Source organism: Taudactylus pleione, unplaced genomic scaffold (genome assembly GCF_031769625.1).
Source record: "Taudactylus pleione unplaced genomic scaffold, aTauple2 ptg000965l, whole genome shotgun sequence".
In the NCBI taxonomy this organism is placed as follows: domain Eukaryota; kingdom Metazoa; phylum Chordata; class Amphibia; order Anura; family Myobatrachidae; genus Taudactylus; species Taudactylus pleione.
Window position 1 is genome coordinate 637,934 of NW_028285366.1, and position 15,279 is coordinate 653,212.

Consider the following 15,279-nt stretch of genomic DNA (forward strand, 5'->3'; position numbering starts at 1 on the left):
AGCTCTGTGTATATGATATTCCCTCATTACCATGTAGAGCAGTGCTCCTGATAGTGACCATAGGAGGAGAAGCTTTGCGTATATATTCCCTCATTAGCATGAAGAGCAGTGCTCCTGACAGTGACCATAAGAGGAGGAGCTTTGCGTATATGATATTCCCTCTTTAGCATGTATACCAGTGCTCCTGACAGTGACCATAAGAGGAGCTTTGCGTATATGATATTCCCTCAATAGCATGTAGAGCAGTGCTCCTTACAGTTACCATAAGAGGAGCTTTGTGTATATGATATTCCCTCATTAGCATGTAGAGCAGTGCTCCTGACAGTGACCATAAGAGAAGGAGCTTTGTGTATATGATATTCCCTCATTAGCATGTAGAGCAGTGCTCCTGACAGTGACCATAAGAGGAGGAGCTCTGTGTATATGATATTCCCTCATTACCTTGAGGAGCAGTGCTCCTGACAGTGACCAAAAGAGGAGGAGCTATGTGTGTATGATATTCCCTCATTACCTTGAGGAGCAGTGCTCCTGACAGTGACCATAAGAGGAGGAGCTCTGTGTGTATGATATTCCCTCATTACCTTGTAGAGCAGTGCTCCTGACAGTGACCATAAGAGGAGGAGCTCTGTATATATGACATTCCCTCATGACCTTGTAGAGCAGTGCACCTGACAGTGACCATAAGAGGAGGAGCTCTGTATTTATGATATTCCCTCATTACCTTGTAGAGCAGTGCTCCTGACAGTGACCATAAGAGGAGGAGCTCTGTGTATGTGATTTTCCCTCATTACCTTGTAGAGCAGTGCTCCTGACAGTGACCATAAGAGGAGGAGCTCTGTGTATGTGATTTTCCCTCATTACCTTGTAGAGCAGTGCTCCTCACAGTGGTCATAAGAGGAGTAGCTCTGTGTGTATATGATATTCCCTCATTACCTTGTAGAGCAGTGCTCCTGACAGTGACCATAAGAGGAGGAGCTCTGTGTATATGATATTCCCTCATTTCCTTGTAGAGCAGTGCTCCTGACAGTGACCATAAGAGGAGGAGCTCTGTGTATATGATATTCCTTCATTACCTTGTAGAGCAGTGCTCCTGAGAGTGACCATAGGAGGAGGAGCTTTGCGTATATGATATTCCCTCATTAGCATGTAGAGCAGTGCTCCTGACAGTGACCATAAGAGGAGGAGCTCTGTGTGTATGATTTTGCTTCATTACCTTGTAGAGCAGTGCTCCTGACAGTGGTCATAAGAGGATGAGCTCTGTGTGTATGATATTCCCTCATTACCTCGTAGAGCAGTGCTCCTGAATGTGATCTTAAGAGGAGGAGCTCTGTGTGTATATGATATTCCCTCATTACCTTGTAGAGCAGTGCTCCTGACAGTGACCTTAAGAGGAGGAGCTCTGTGTATATGATATTCCCTCATTTCCTTGTAGAGCAGTGCTCCTTACAGTGACCATAAGAGGAGGAGCTCTGTGTGTATGATATTGCCTCATTACCTTGTAGAGCAGTGCTCCTGACAGTGGTCATAAGAGGTGTAGCTCTGTGTGTATATGATATTCCCTCATTACCTTGTAGAGCAGTGCTCCTTACAGTGACCATAAGAGGAGGAGCTCTGTGTATATGATATTCCCTCATTTCCCTATAGAGCAGTGCTCCTGACAGTGACCATAAGAGGAGGAGCTCTGTGTATATGATATTTCCTTATTACCTTGTAGAGCAGTGCTCCTGATAGTGACCATAGGAGGAGGAGCTTTGCGTATATGATTTTCCCTCATTAGCATGTAGAGCAGTGCTCCTTACAGTGACCATAAGAGAAGGAGCTTTGCGTATATGATATTCCCTCATTAGCATGTATAGCAGTGCTCCTGACAGTGACCATAAGAGGAGGAGCTTTGCATATATGATATTCTTTCATTAGCATGGAGAGCAGTGCTCCTGACAGTGACCATAAGAGTAGGAACTCTGTGTATATGATATTCCCTCAATAGCATGTAGAGCAGTGCTCCTTACAGTTACCTAAAGAGGAGCTTTGTGTATATGATATTCCCTCATTAGCATGTAGAGCAGTGCTCCTGACAGTGACCATAAGAGAAGGAGCTTTGTGTATATGATATTCCCTCACTAGCATGTAGAGCAGTGCTCATGACAGTGACCATAAGAGGGGCTGCTCTGTGTATGAGATATTCCCTCATTACCTTGCAGAGCAGTGCTCCTTACAGTAATCATAAGAGGAGGAGCACTGTGTATATGATATTCCCTCATTACCTCGTAGAGCAGTGCTCCTGACAGTGATCTTAAGAGGAGGAGCTCTGTTTATATGATATTCCATCATTACCTTGTAGAGCACTGCTCCTGACAGTGACCATAAGAGGAGGAGCTATGTGTGTATGATATTCCCTCATTGCCTTGTAGAGCTGTGCTCCTGACAGTGACCATAAGAGGAGGAGCTCTGTGTGTATGATATTCCCTCATTACCTTTTAGAGCAGTGCTCCTGACAGTGACCATAAGAGGAGGAGCTCTGTATATATGACATTGCCTCATGACCTTGTAGAGCAGTGCACCTGACAGTGACCATAACAGGAGGAGCTCTGTGTTTATGATATACCCTCATTACCTTGTAGAGCAGTGCTCCTGACAGTGACCATAAGAGGAGGAGCTCTGTGTATGTGATATTCCCTCATTACCTTGTAGAGCAGTGCTCCTGACAGTGACCATAAGAGGAGGATCTCTGTGTATATGATATTCCCTCATTACCTTGTAGAGCAGTGCTCCTTACAGTGACCATAAGAGGAGGAGCTCTGTGTATATGATATTGCCTCATTATCTTGTAGAGCAGTGCTCCTGACAGTGGTCATAAGAGGAGTATCTCTGTGTGTATATGATATTCCCTCATTACCTTGTAGAGCAGTGCTCCTGACAGTGACCATAAGAGGAGGAGCTCTGTGTATATGATATTCCCTCATTTCCTTGTAGAGCAGTGCTCCTGACAGTGACCATAAGAGGAGGAGCTCTGTGTATATGATATTCCCTCATTAGCATGTAGAGCAGTGCTCCTTACAGTGACTGTAAGAGGAGGAGCTTTGCGTATATGATATTCCCTCATTAGCATGTATATCTGTGCTCCTGACAGTGACCATAAGAGGAGGAGATTTGCGTATATGATATTCTTTCATTAGCATGGAGAGCAGTGCTCCTGACAGTGACCATAAGAGTAGGAACTCTGTGTATATGATATTCCCTCAATAGCATGTAGAGCAGTGCTCCTTACAGTTACCATAAGAGGAGCTTTGTGTATATGATATTCCCTCATTAGCATGTAGAGCAGTTCTCCTGACAGTGACCATAAGAGAAGGAGCTTTGTGTATATGATATTCCCTCATTAGCATGTAGAGCAGTGCTCCTGACAGTGACCATAGGAGGGGGTGCTCTGTGTATATGATATTCCCTCATTACCTTGCAGAGCAGTGCTCCTGACAGTGATCATAAGAGGAGGAGCTCTGTGTATATGATATTCCCTCATTACCTTGTAGAGCAGTGCTCCTAACAGTGAATATAAGAGGGGGAGCTCTGTGTATATGATATTCCCTCATTACCTTGTAGAGCAGTGCTCCTGACAGTGACCATAAGAGGAGGAGCTCTGTGTATATGATATTCCCTCATTACCTTGTAGAGCAGTGCTCCTGACAGTGATCATAAGAGGGGGAGCTCTGTGTATATGATTTTCCCTCATTACCTTGTAGAGCAGTGCTCCTGACAGTGATCATAAGAGGGGGAGCTCTGTGTATATGATATTCCCTCATTACCTTGTAGAGCAGTGCTCCTGACAGTGACCATAAGAGGAGGAGCTCTGTGTATAGGATATTCCCTCTTTACCTTGTAGAGCAGTGCTCCTGATAGTGATCATAAGAGAAGGAGCTCTGTGTGTATATGATATTCCCTCATTACCATGTAGAGCAGTGCTCCTGATAGTGACCATAGGAGGAGGAGCTTTGCGTATATATTCCCTCATTAGCATGTAGAGCAGTGCTCCTGACAGTGACCATAAGAGGTTGAGCTTTGCGTATATGATATTCCCTCATTAACATGTATACCAGTGCTCCTGACAGTGACCATAAGAGGAGGAGCTTTGCGTATATGATATTCTTTCATAAGCATGGAGAGCAGTGCTCCTGACAGTGACCATAAAAGTAGGAACTCTGTGTATATGATATTCCCTCAATAGCATGTAGAGCAGTGCTCCTTACAGTTACCATAAGATGAGCTTTGTGTATATGATATTCCCTCATTAGCATGTAGAGCAGTGCTCCTGACAGTGACCATAAGAAAAGGAGCTTTGTGTATATGATATTCCCTCATTAGCATGTAGAGCAGTGCTCCTGACAGTGACCATAAGAGGAGAAGCTCTGTGTATATGATATTCCCTCATTACCTTGTAGAGCAGTGCTCCTGACAGTGATCATAAGAGGAGGAGCTCTGTGTATATGATATTCTCTCATTACCTTGTAGAGCAGTGCTCCTAACAGTGACCATAAGAGGAGGAGCTCTGTGTATATGATATTCCCTCATTACCTTGAGGAGCAGTGCTCCTGACAGTGACCATAAGAGGAGGAGCTATGTGTGTATGATATTCCCTCATTACCTTGTAGAGCAGTGCTCCTGACAGTGACCATAAGAGGAGGAGCTCTGTGTGTATGATATTCCCTCATTACCTTGTAGAGCATTGCTCTTGACAGTGACCATAAGAGGAGGAGCTTTGTATATATGACATTCCCTCATGACCTTGCAGAGTAGTGCACCTGACAGTGAGCATAAGAGGAGGAGCTCTGTGTTTATGATATTCCCTCATTACCTCGTAGAGCAGTGCTCCTGAAAGTGATCTTAAGAGGAGGAGCTCTGTGTGTATATGATATTCCCTCATTACCTTGTAGAGCAGTGCTCCTGACAGTGACCTTAAGAGGAGGAGCTCTGTGTATATGATATTCCCTCATTTCCTTGTAGAGCAGTGCTCCTTACAGTGACCATAAGAGGAGGAGCTCTGTGTGTATGATATTGCCTCATTACCTTGTAGAGCAGTGCTCCTGACAGTGGTCATAAGAGGTGTAGCTCTGTGTGTATATGATATTCCCTCATTACTTTGTAGAGCAGTGCTCCTGACAGTGACCATAAGAGGAGGAGCTCTGTGTATATGATATTCCCTCATTTCCTTGTAGAGCAGTGCTCCTGACAGTGACCATAAGAGGAAGAGCTCTGTGTATATGATATTCCCTCATTACCTTGTAGAGCAGTGCTCCTGATAGTGACCATAGAAGGAGGAGCTTTGCGTATATGATTTTCCCTCATTAGCATGTAGAGCAGTGCTCCTTACAGTGACCATAAGAGATGGAGCTTTGCGTATATGATATTCCCTCATTAGCATGTATAGCAGTGCTCCTGACAGTGACCATAAGAGGAGGAGCTTTGCGTATATGATATTCTTTCATTAGCATGGAGAGCAGTGCTCCTGACAGTGACCATAAGAGTAGGAACTCTGTGTATATGATATTCCCTCAATAGCATGTAGAGCAGTGCTCCTTACAGTTACCTAAAGAGGAGCTTTGTGTATATGATATTCCCTCATTAGCATGTAGAGCAGTGCTCCTGACAGTGACCATAAGAGAAGGAGCTTTGTGTATATGATATTCCCTCATTAGCATGTAGAGCAGTGCTCCTGACAGTGACCATAAGAGGGGCTGCTCTTTGTATGATATATTCCCTCATTACCTTGCAGAGCAGTGCTCCTTACAGTGATCATAAGAGGAGGAGCACTGTGTATATGATATTCCCTCATTACCTCGTAGAGCAGTGCTCCTGACAGTGATCTTAAGAGGAGGAGCTCTGTGTATATGATATTCCATCATTACCTTGTAGAGCAGTGCTCCTGACAGTGACCATAAGAGGAGGAGCTATGTGTGTATGATATTCCCTCATTGCCTTGTAGAGCAGTGCTCCTGACAGTGACCATAAGAGGAGGAGCTCTGTGTGTATGATATTCCCTCATTACCTTTTAGAGCAGTGCTCCTGACAGTGACCATAAGAGGAGGAGCTCTGTATATATGACATTGCCTCATGACCTTGTAGAGCAGTGCACCTGACAGTGACCATAACAGGAGGAGCTCTGTGTTTATGATATTCCCTCATTACCTTGTAGAGCAGTGCTCCTGACAGTGACCATAAGAGGAGGAGCTCTGTGTATGTGATATTCCCTCATTACGTTGTAGAGCAGTGCTCCTGACAGTGAGCATAAGAGGAGGAGCTCTGTGTATATGATATTCCCTCATTACCTTGTAGAGCAGTGCTCCTTACAGTGACCATAAGAGGAGGAGCTCTGTGTGTATGATATTGCCTCATTACCTTGTAGAGCAGTGCTCCTGACAGTGGTCATAAGAGGAGTATCTCTGTGTGTATATGATATTCCCTCATTACCTTGTAGAGCAGTGCTCCTGACAGTGACCATAAGAGGAGGAGCTCTGTGTATATGATATTCCCTCATTTCCTTGTAGAGCAGTGCTCGTGACAGTGACCATAAGAGCAGGAGCTCTGTGTATATGATATTCCCTCATTACCATGTAGAGCAGTGCTCCTGATAGTGACCATAGGAGGAGAAGCTTTGCGTATATATTCCCTCATTAGCATGAAGAGCAGTGCTCCTGACAGTGACCATAAGAGGAGGAGCTTTGCGTATATGATATTCCCTCTTTAGCATGTATACCAGTGCTCCTGACAGTGACCATAAGAGGAGCTTTGCGTATATGATATTCCCTCAATAGCATGTAGAGCAGTGCTCCTTACAGTTACCATAAGAGGAGCTTTGTGTATATGATATTCCCTCATTAGCATGTAGAGCAGTGCTCCTGACAGTGACCATAAGAGAAGGAGCTTTGTGTATATGATATTCCCTCATTAGCATGTAGAGCAGTGCTCCTGACAGTGACCATAAGAGGAGGAGCTCTGTGTATATGATATTCCCTCATTACCTTGAGGAGCAGTGCTCCTGACAGTGACCAAAAGAGGAGGAGCTATGTGTGTATGATATTCCCTCATTACCTTGAGGAGCAGTGCTCCTGACAGTGACCATAAGAGGAGGAGCTCTGTGTGTATGATATTCCCTCATTACCTTGTAGAGCAGTGCTCCTGACAGTGACCATAAGAGGAGGAGCTCTGTATATATGACATTCCCTCATGACCTTGTAGAGCAGTGCACCTGACAGTGACCATAAGAGGAGGAGCTCTGTATTTATGATATTCCCTCATTACCTTGTAGAGCAGTGCTGCTGACAGTGACCATAAGAGGAGGAGCTCTGTGTATGTGATTTTCCCTCATTACCTTGTAGAGCAGTGCTCCTGACAGTGACCATAAGAGGAGGAGCTCTGTGTATGTGATTTTCCCTCATTACCTTGTAGAGCAGTGCTCCTCACAGTGGTCATAAGAGGAGTAGCTCTGTGTGTATATAATATTCCCTCATTACCTTGTAGAGCAGTGCTCCTGACAGTGACCATAAGAGGAGGAGCTCTGTGTATATGATATTCCCTCATTTCCTTGTAGAGCAGTGCTCCTGACAGTGACCATAAGAGGAGGAGCTCTGTGTATATGATATTCCCTCATTACCTTGTAGAGCAGTGCTCCTGAGAGTGACCATAGGAGGAGGAGCTTTGCGTATATGATATTCCCTCATTAGCATGTAGAGCAGTGCTCCTGACAGTGACCATAAGAGGAGGAGCTCTGTGTGTATGATTTTGCTTCATTACCTTGTAGAGCAGTGCTCCTGACAGTGGTCATAAGAGGATGAACTCTGTGTGTATGATATTCCCTCATTACCTTGTAGAGCAGTGCTCCTGATTGTGATCATAAGAGGAGGAGCTCTGTGTGTATATGATATTCCCTCATTACCTTGTAGAGCAGTGCTCCTGACAGTGACCATAAGAGGAGGAGCTCTGTGTATATGATATTCCCTCATTTCCTTGTAGAGCAGTGCTCGTGACAGTGACCATAAGAGCAGGAGCTCTGTGTATATGATATTCCCTCATTACCATGTAGAGCAGTGCTCCTGATAGTGACCATAGGAGGAGGAGCTTTGCGTATTTATTCCCTCATTAGCATGAAGAGCAGTGCTCCTGACAGTGACCATAAGAGGAGGAGCTTTGCGTATATGATATTCCCTCTTTAGCATGTATACCAGTGCTCCTCACAGTGACCATAAGAGGAGGAGCTTTGCGTATATGATATTCCCTCAATAGCATGTAGAGCAGTGCTCCTTACAGTTACCATAAGAGGAGCTTTGTGTATATGATATTCCCTCATTAGCATGTAGAGCAGTGCTCCTGACAATGACCATAAGAGAAGGAGCTTTGTGTATATGATATTCCCTCATTAGCATGTAGAGCAGTGCTCCTGACAGTGACCATAAGAGGAGGAGCTCTGTGTATATGATATTCCCTCATTACCTTGAGGAGCAGTGCTCCTGACAGTGACCAAAAGAGGAGGAGCTATGTGTGTATGATATTCCCTCATTACCTTGAGGAGCAGTGCTCCTGACAGTGACCATAAGAGGAGGAGCTCTGTGTGTATGATATTCCCTCATTACCTTGTAGAGCAGTGCTCCTGACAGTGACCATAAGAGGAGGAGCTCTGTATATATGACATTCCCTCATGACCTTGTAGAGCAGTGCACCTGACAGTGACCATAAGAGGAGGAGCTCTGTATTTATGATATTCCCTCATTACCTTATAGAGCAGTGCTCCTGACAGTGACCATAAGAGGAGGAGCTCTGTGTATGTGATTTTCCCTCATTAACTTGTAGAGCAGTGCTCCTGACAGTGACCATAAGAGGAGGAGCTCTATGTATATGATATTCCTTCATTACCTTGTAGAGCAGTGCTCCTTACAGTGACCATAAGAGGAGGAGCTCTGTGTGTATGATATTGCCTCATTACCTTGTAGAGCAGTGCTCCTCACAGTGGTCATAAGAGGAGTAGCTCTGTGTGTATATGATATTCCCTCATTAACTTGTAGAGCAGTGCTGCTGACAGTGACCATAAGAGGAGGAGCTCTGTGTATATGATATTCCCTCATTTCCTTGTAGAGCAGTGCTCCTGACAGTGACCATAAGAGGAGGAGCTCTGTGTATATGATATTCCCTCATTACCTTGTAGAGCAGTGCTCCTGAGAGTGACCATAGGAGGAGGAGCTTTGCGTATATGATATTCCCTCATTAGCATGTAGAGCAGTGCTCCTGACAGTGACCATAAGAGGAGGAGCTCTGTGTGTATGATTTTGCTTCATTACCTTGTAGAGCAGTGCTCCTGACAGTGGTCATAAGAGGATGAGCTCTGTGTGTATGATATTCCCTCATTACCTCGTAGAGCAGTGCTCCTGAAAGTGATCTTAAGAGGAGGAGCTCTGTGTGTATATGATATTCCCTCATTACCTTGTAGAGCAGTGCTCCTGACAGTGACCTTAAGAGGAGGAGCTCTGTGTATATGATATTCCCTCATTTCCTTGTAGAGCAGTGCTCCTTACAGTGACCATAAGAGGAGGAGCTCTGTGTGTATGATATTGCCTCATTACCTTGTAGAGCAGTGCTCCTGACAGTGGTCATAAGAGGTGTAGCTCTGTGTGTATATGATATTCCCTCATTACTTTGTAGAGCAGTGCTCCTGACAGTGACCATAAGAGGAGGAGCTCTGTGTATATGATATTCCCTCATTTCCTTGTAGAGCAGTGCTCCTGACAGTGACCATAAGAGGAAGAGCTCTGTGTATATGATATTCCCTCATTACCTTGTAGAGCAGTGCTCCTGATAGTGACCATAGAAGGAGGAGCTTTGCGTATATGATTTTCCCTCATTAGCATGTAGAGCAGTGCTCCTTACAGTGACCATAAGAGATGGAGCTTTGCGTATATGATATTCCCTCATTAGCATGTATAGCAGTGCTCCTGACAGTGACCATAAGAGGAGGAGCTTTGCGTATATGATATTCTTTCATTAGCATGGAGAGCAGTGCTCCTGACAGTGACCATAAGAGTAGGAACTCTGTGTATATGATATTCCCTCAATAGCATGTAGAGCAGTGCTCCTTACAGTTACCTAAAGAGGAGCTTTGTGTATATGATATTCCCTCATTAGCATGTAGAGCAGTGCTCCTGACAGTGACCATAAGAGAAGGAGCTTTGTGTATATGATATTCCCTCATTAGCATGTAGAGCATTGCTCCTGACAGTGACCATAAGAGGGGCTGCTCTTTGTATGATATATTCCCTCATTACCTTGCAGAGCAGTGCTCCTTACAGTGATCATAAGAGGAGGAGCACTGTGTATATGATATTCCCTCATTACCTCGTAGAGCAGTGCTCCTGACAGTGATCTTAAGAGGAGGAGCTCTGTGTATATGATATTCCATCATTACCTTGTAGAGCAGTGCTCCTGACAGTGACCATAAGAGGAGGAGCTATGTGTGTATGATATTCCCTCATTGCCTTGTAGAGCAGTGCTCCTGACAGTGACCATAAGAGGAGGAGCTCTGTGTGTATGATATTCCCTGATTACCTTTTAGAGCAGTGCTCCTGACAGTGACCATAAGAGGAGGAGCTCTGTATATATGACATTGCCTCATGACCTTGTAGAGCAGTGCACCTGACAGTGACCATAACAGGAGGAGCTCTGTGTTTATGATATTCCCTCATTACCTTGTAGAGCAGTGCTCCTGACAGTGACCATAAGAGGAGGAGCTCTGTGTATGTGATATTCCCTCATTACGTTGTAGAGCAGTGCTCCTGACAGTGAGCATAAGAGGAGGAGCTCTGTGTATATGATATTCCCTCATTACCTTGTAGAGCAGTGCTCCTTACAGTGACCATAAGAGGAGGAGCTCTGTGTGTATGATATTGCCTCATTACCTTGTAGAGCAGTGCTCCTGACAGTGGTCATAAGAGGAGTATCTCTGTGTGTATATGATATTCCCTCATTACCTTGTAGAGCAGTGCTCCTGACAGTGACCATAAGAGGAGGAGCTCTGTGTATATGATATTCCCTCATTTCCTTGTAGAGCAGTGCTCGTGACAGTGACCATAAGAGCAGGAGCTCTGTGTATATGATATTCCCTCATTACCATGTAGAGCAGTGCTCCTGATAGTGACCATAGGAGGAGAAGCTTTGCGTATATATTCCCTCATTAGCATGAAGAGCAGTGCTCCTGACAGTGACCATAAGAGGAGGAGCTTTGCGTATATGATATTCCCTCTTTAGCATGTATACCAGTGCTCCTGACAGTGACCATAAGAGGAGCTTTGCGTATATGATATTCCCTCAATAGCATGTAGAGCAGTGCTCCTTACAGTTACCATAAGAGGAGCTTTGTGTATATGATATTCCCTCATTAGCATGTAGAGCAGTGCTCCTGACAGTGACCATAAGAGAAGGAGCTTTGTGTATATGATATTCCCTCATTAGCATGTAGAGCAGTGCTCCTGACAGTGACCATAAGAGGAGGAGCTCTGTGTATATGATATTCCCTCATTACCTTGAGGAGCAGTGCTCCTGACAGTGACCAAAAGAGGAGGAGCTATGTGTGTATGATATTCCCTCATTACCTTGAGGAGCAGTGCTCCTGACAGTGACCATAAGAGGAGGAGCTCTGTGTGTATGATATTCCCTCATTACCTTGTAGAGCAGTGCTCCTGACAGTGACCATAAGAGGAGGAGCTCTGTATATATGACATTCCCTCATGACCTTGTAGAGCAGTGCACCTGACAGTGACCATAAGAGGAGGAGCTCTGTATTTATGATATTCCCTCATTACCTTGTAGAGCAGTGCTCCTGACAGTGACCATAAGAGGAGGAGCTCTGTGTATGTGATTTTCCCTCATTACCTTGTAGAGCAATGCTCCTGACAGTGACCATAAGAGGAGGAGCTCTGTGTATGTGATTTTCCCTCATTACCTTGTAGAGCAGTGCTCCTCACAGTGGTCATAAGAGGAGTAGCTCTGTGTGTATATGATATTCCCTCATTACCTTGTAGAGCAGTGCTCCTGACAGTGACCATAAGAGGAGGAGCTCTGTGTATATGATATTCCCTCATTTCCTTGTAGAGCAGTGCTCCTGACAGTGACCATAAGAGGAGGAGCTCTGTGTATATGATATTCCTTCATTACCTTGTAGAGCAGTGCTCCTGAGAGTGACCATAGGAGGAGGAGCTTTGCGTATATGATATTCCCTCATTAGCATGTAGAGCAGTGCTCCTGACAGTGACCATAAGAGGAGGAGCTCTGTGTGTATGATTTTGCTTCATTACCTTGTAGAGCAGTGCTCCTGACAGTGGTCATAAGAGGATGAGCTCTGTGTGTATGATATTCCCTCATTACCTCGTAGAGCAGTGCTCCTGAATGTGATCTTAAGAGGAGGAGCTCTGTGTGTATATGATATTCCCTCATTACCTTGTAGAGCAGTGCTCCTGACAGTGACCTTAAGAGGAGGAGCTCTGTGTATATGATATTCCCTCATTTCCTTGTAGAGCAGTGCTCCTTACAGTGACCATAAGAGGAGGAGCTCTGTGTGTATGATATTGCCTCATTACCTTGTAGAGCAGTGCTCCTGACAGTGGTCATAAGAGGTGTAGCTCTGTGTGTATATGATATTCCCTCATTACCTTGTAGAGCAGTGCTCCTTACAGTGACCATAAGAGGAGGAGCTCTGTGTATATGATATTCCCTCATTTCCCTGTAGAGCAGTGCTCCTGACAGTGACCATAAGAGGAGGAGCTCTGTGTATATGATATTTCCTTATTACCTTGTAGAGCAGTGCTCCTGATAGTGACCATAGGAGGAGGAGCTTTGCGTATATGATTTTCCCTCATTAGCATGTAGAGCAGTGCTCCTTACAGTGACCATAAGAGAAGGAGCTTTGCGTATATGATATTCCCTCATTAGCATGTATAGCAGTGCTCCTGACAGTGACCATAAGAGGAGGAGCTTTGCATATATGATATTCTTTCATTAGCATGGAGAGCAGTGCTCCTGACAGTGACCATAAGAGTAGGAACTCTGTGTATATGATATTCCCTCAATAGCATGTAGAGCAGTGCTCCTTACAGTTACCTAAAGAGGAGCTTTGTGTATATGATATTCCCTCATTAGCATGTAGAGCAGTGCTCCTGACAGTGACCATAAGAGAAGGAGCTTTGTGTATATGATATTCCCTCACTAGCATGTAGAGCAGTGCTCATGACAGTGACCATAAGAGGGGCTGCTCTGTGTATGAGATATTCCCTCATTACCTTGCAGAGCAGTGCTCCTTACAGTAATCATAAGAGGAGGAGCACTGTGTATATGATATTCCCTCATTACCTCGTAGAGCAGTGCTCCTGACAGTGATCTTAAGAGGAGGAGCTCTGTTTATATGATATTCCATCATTACCTTGTAGAGCACTGCTCCTGACAGTGACCATAAGAGGAGGAGCTATGTGTGTATGATATTCCCTCATTGCCTTGTAGAGCTGTGCTCCTGACAGTGACCATAAGAGGAGGAGCTCTGTGTGTATGATATTCCCTCATTACCTTTTAGAGCAGTGCTCCTGACAGTGACCATAAGAGGAGGAGCTCTGTATATATGACATTGCCTCATGACCTTGTAGAGCAGTGCACCTGACAGTGACCATAACAGGAGGAGCTCTGTGTTTATGATATACCCTCATTACCTTGTAGAGCAGTGCTCCTGACAGTGACCATAAGAGGAGGAGCTCTGTGTATGTGATATTCCCTCATTACCTTGTAGAGCAGTGCTCCTGACAGTGACCATAAGAGGAGGATCTCTGTGTATATGATATTCCCTCATTACCTTGTAGAGCAGTGCTCCTTACAGTGACCATAAGAGGAGGAGCTCTGTGTATATGATATTGCCTCATTATCTTGTAGAGCAGTGCTCCTGACAGTGGTCATAAGAGGAGTATCTCTGTGTGTATATGATATTCCCTCATTACCTTGTAGAGCAGTGCTCCTGACAGTGACCATAAGAGGAGGAGCTCTGTGTATATGATATTCCCTCATTTCCTTGTAGAGCAGTGCTCCTGACAGTGACCATAAGAGGAGGAGCTCTGTGTATATGATATTCCCTCATTAGCATGTAGAGCAGTGCTCCTTACAGTGACTGTAAGAGGAGGAGCTTTGCGTATATGATATTCCCTCATTAGCATGTATATCTGTGCTCCTGACAGTGACCATAAGAGGAGGAGATTTGCGTATATGATATTCTTTCATTAGCATGGAGAGCAGTGCTCCTGACAGTGACCATAAGAGTAGGAACTCTGTGTATATGATATTCCCTCAATAGCATGTAGAGCAGTGCTCCTTACAGTTACCATAAGAGGAGCTTTGTGTATATGATATTCCCTCATTAGCATGTAGAGCAGTTCTCCTGACAGTGACCATAAGAGAAGGAGCTTTGTGTATATGATATTCCCTCATTAGCATGTAGAGCAGTGCTCCTGACAGTGACCATAGGAGGGGGTGCTCTGTGTATATGATATTCCCTCATTACCTTGCAGAGCAGTGCTCCTGACAGTGATCATAAGAGGAGGAGCTCTGTGTATATGATATTCCCTCATTACCTTGTAGAGCAGTGCTCCTAACAGTGAATATAAGAGGGGGAGCTCTGTGTATATGATATTCCCTCATTACCTTGTAGAGCAGTGCTCCTGACAGTGACCATAAGAGGAGGAGCTCTGTGTATATGATATTCCCTCATTACCTTGTAGAGCAGTGCTCCTGACAGTGATCATAAGAGGGGGAGCTCTGTGTATATGATTTTCCCTCATTACCTTGTAGAGCAGTGCTCCTGACAGTGATCATAAGAGGGGGAGCTCTGTGTATATGATATTCCCTCATTACCTTGTAGAGCAGTGCTCCTGACAGTGACCATAAGAGGAGGAGCTCTGTGTATAGGATATTCCCTCTTTACCTTGTAGAGCAGTGCTCCTGATAGTGATCATAAGAGAAGGAGCTCTGTGTGTATATGATATTCCCTCATTACCATGTAGAGCAGTGCTCCTGATAGTGACCATAGGAGGAGGAGCTTTGCGTATATATTCCCTCATTAGCATGTAGAGCAGTGCTCCTGACAGTGACCATAAGAGGTTGAGCTTTGCGTATATGATATTCCCTCATTAACATGTATACCAGTGCTCCTGACAGTGACCATAAGAGGAGGAGCTTTGCGTATATGATATTCTTTCATAAGCATGGAGAGCA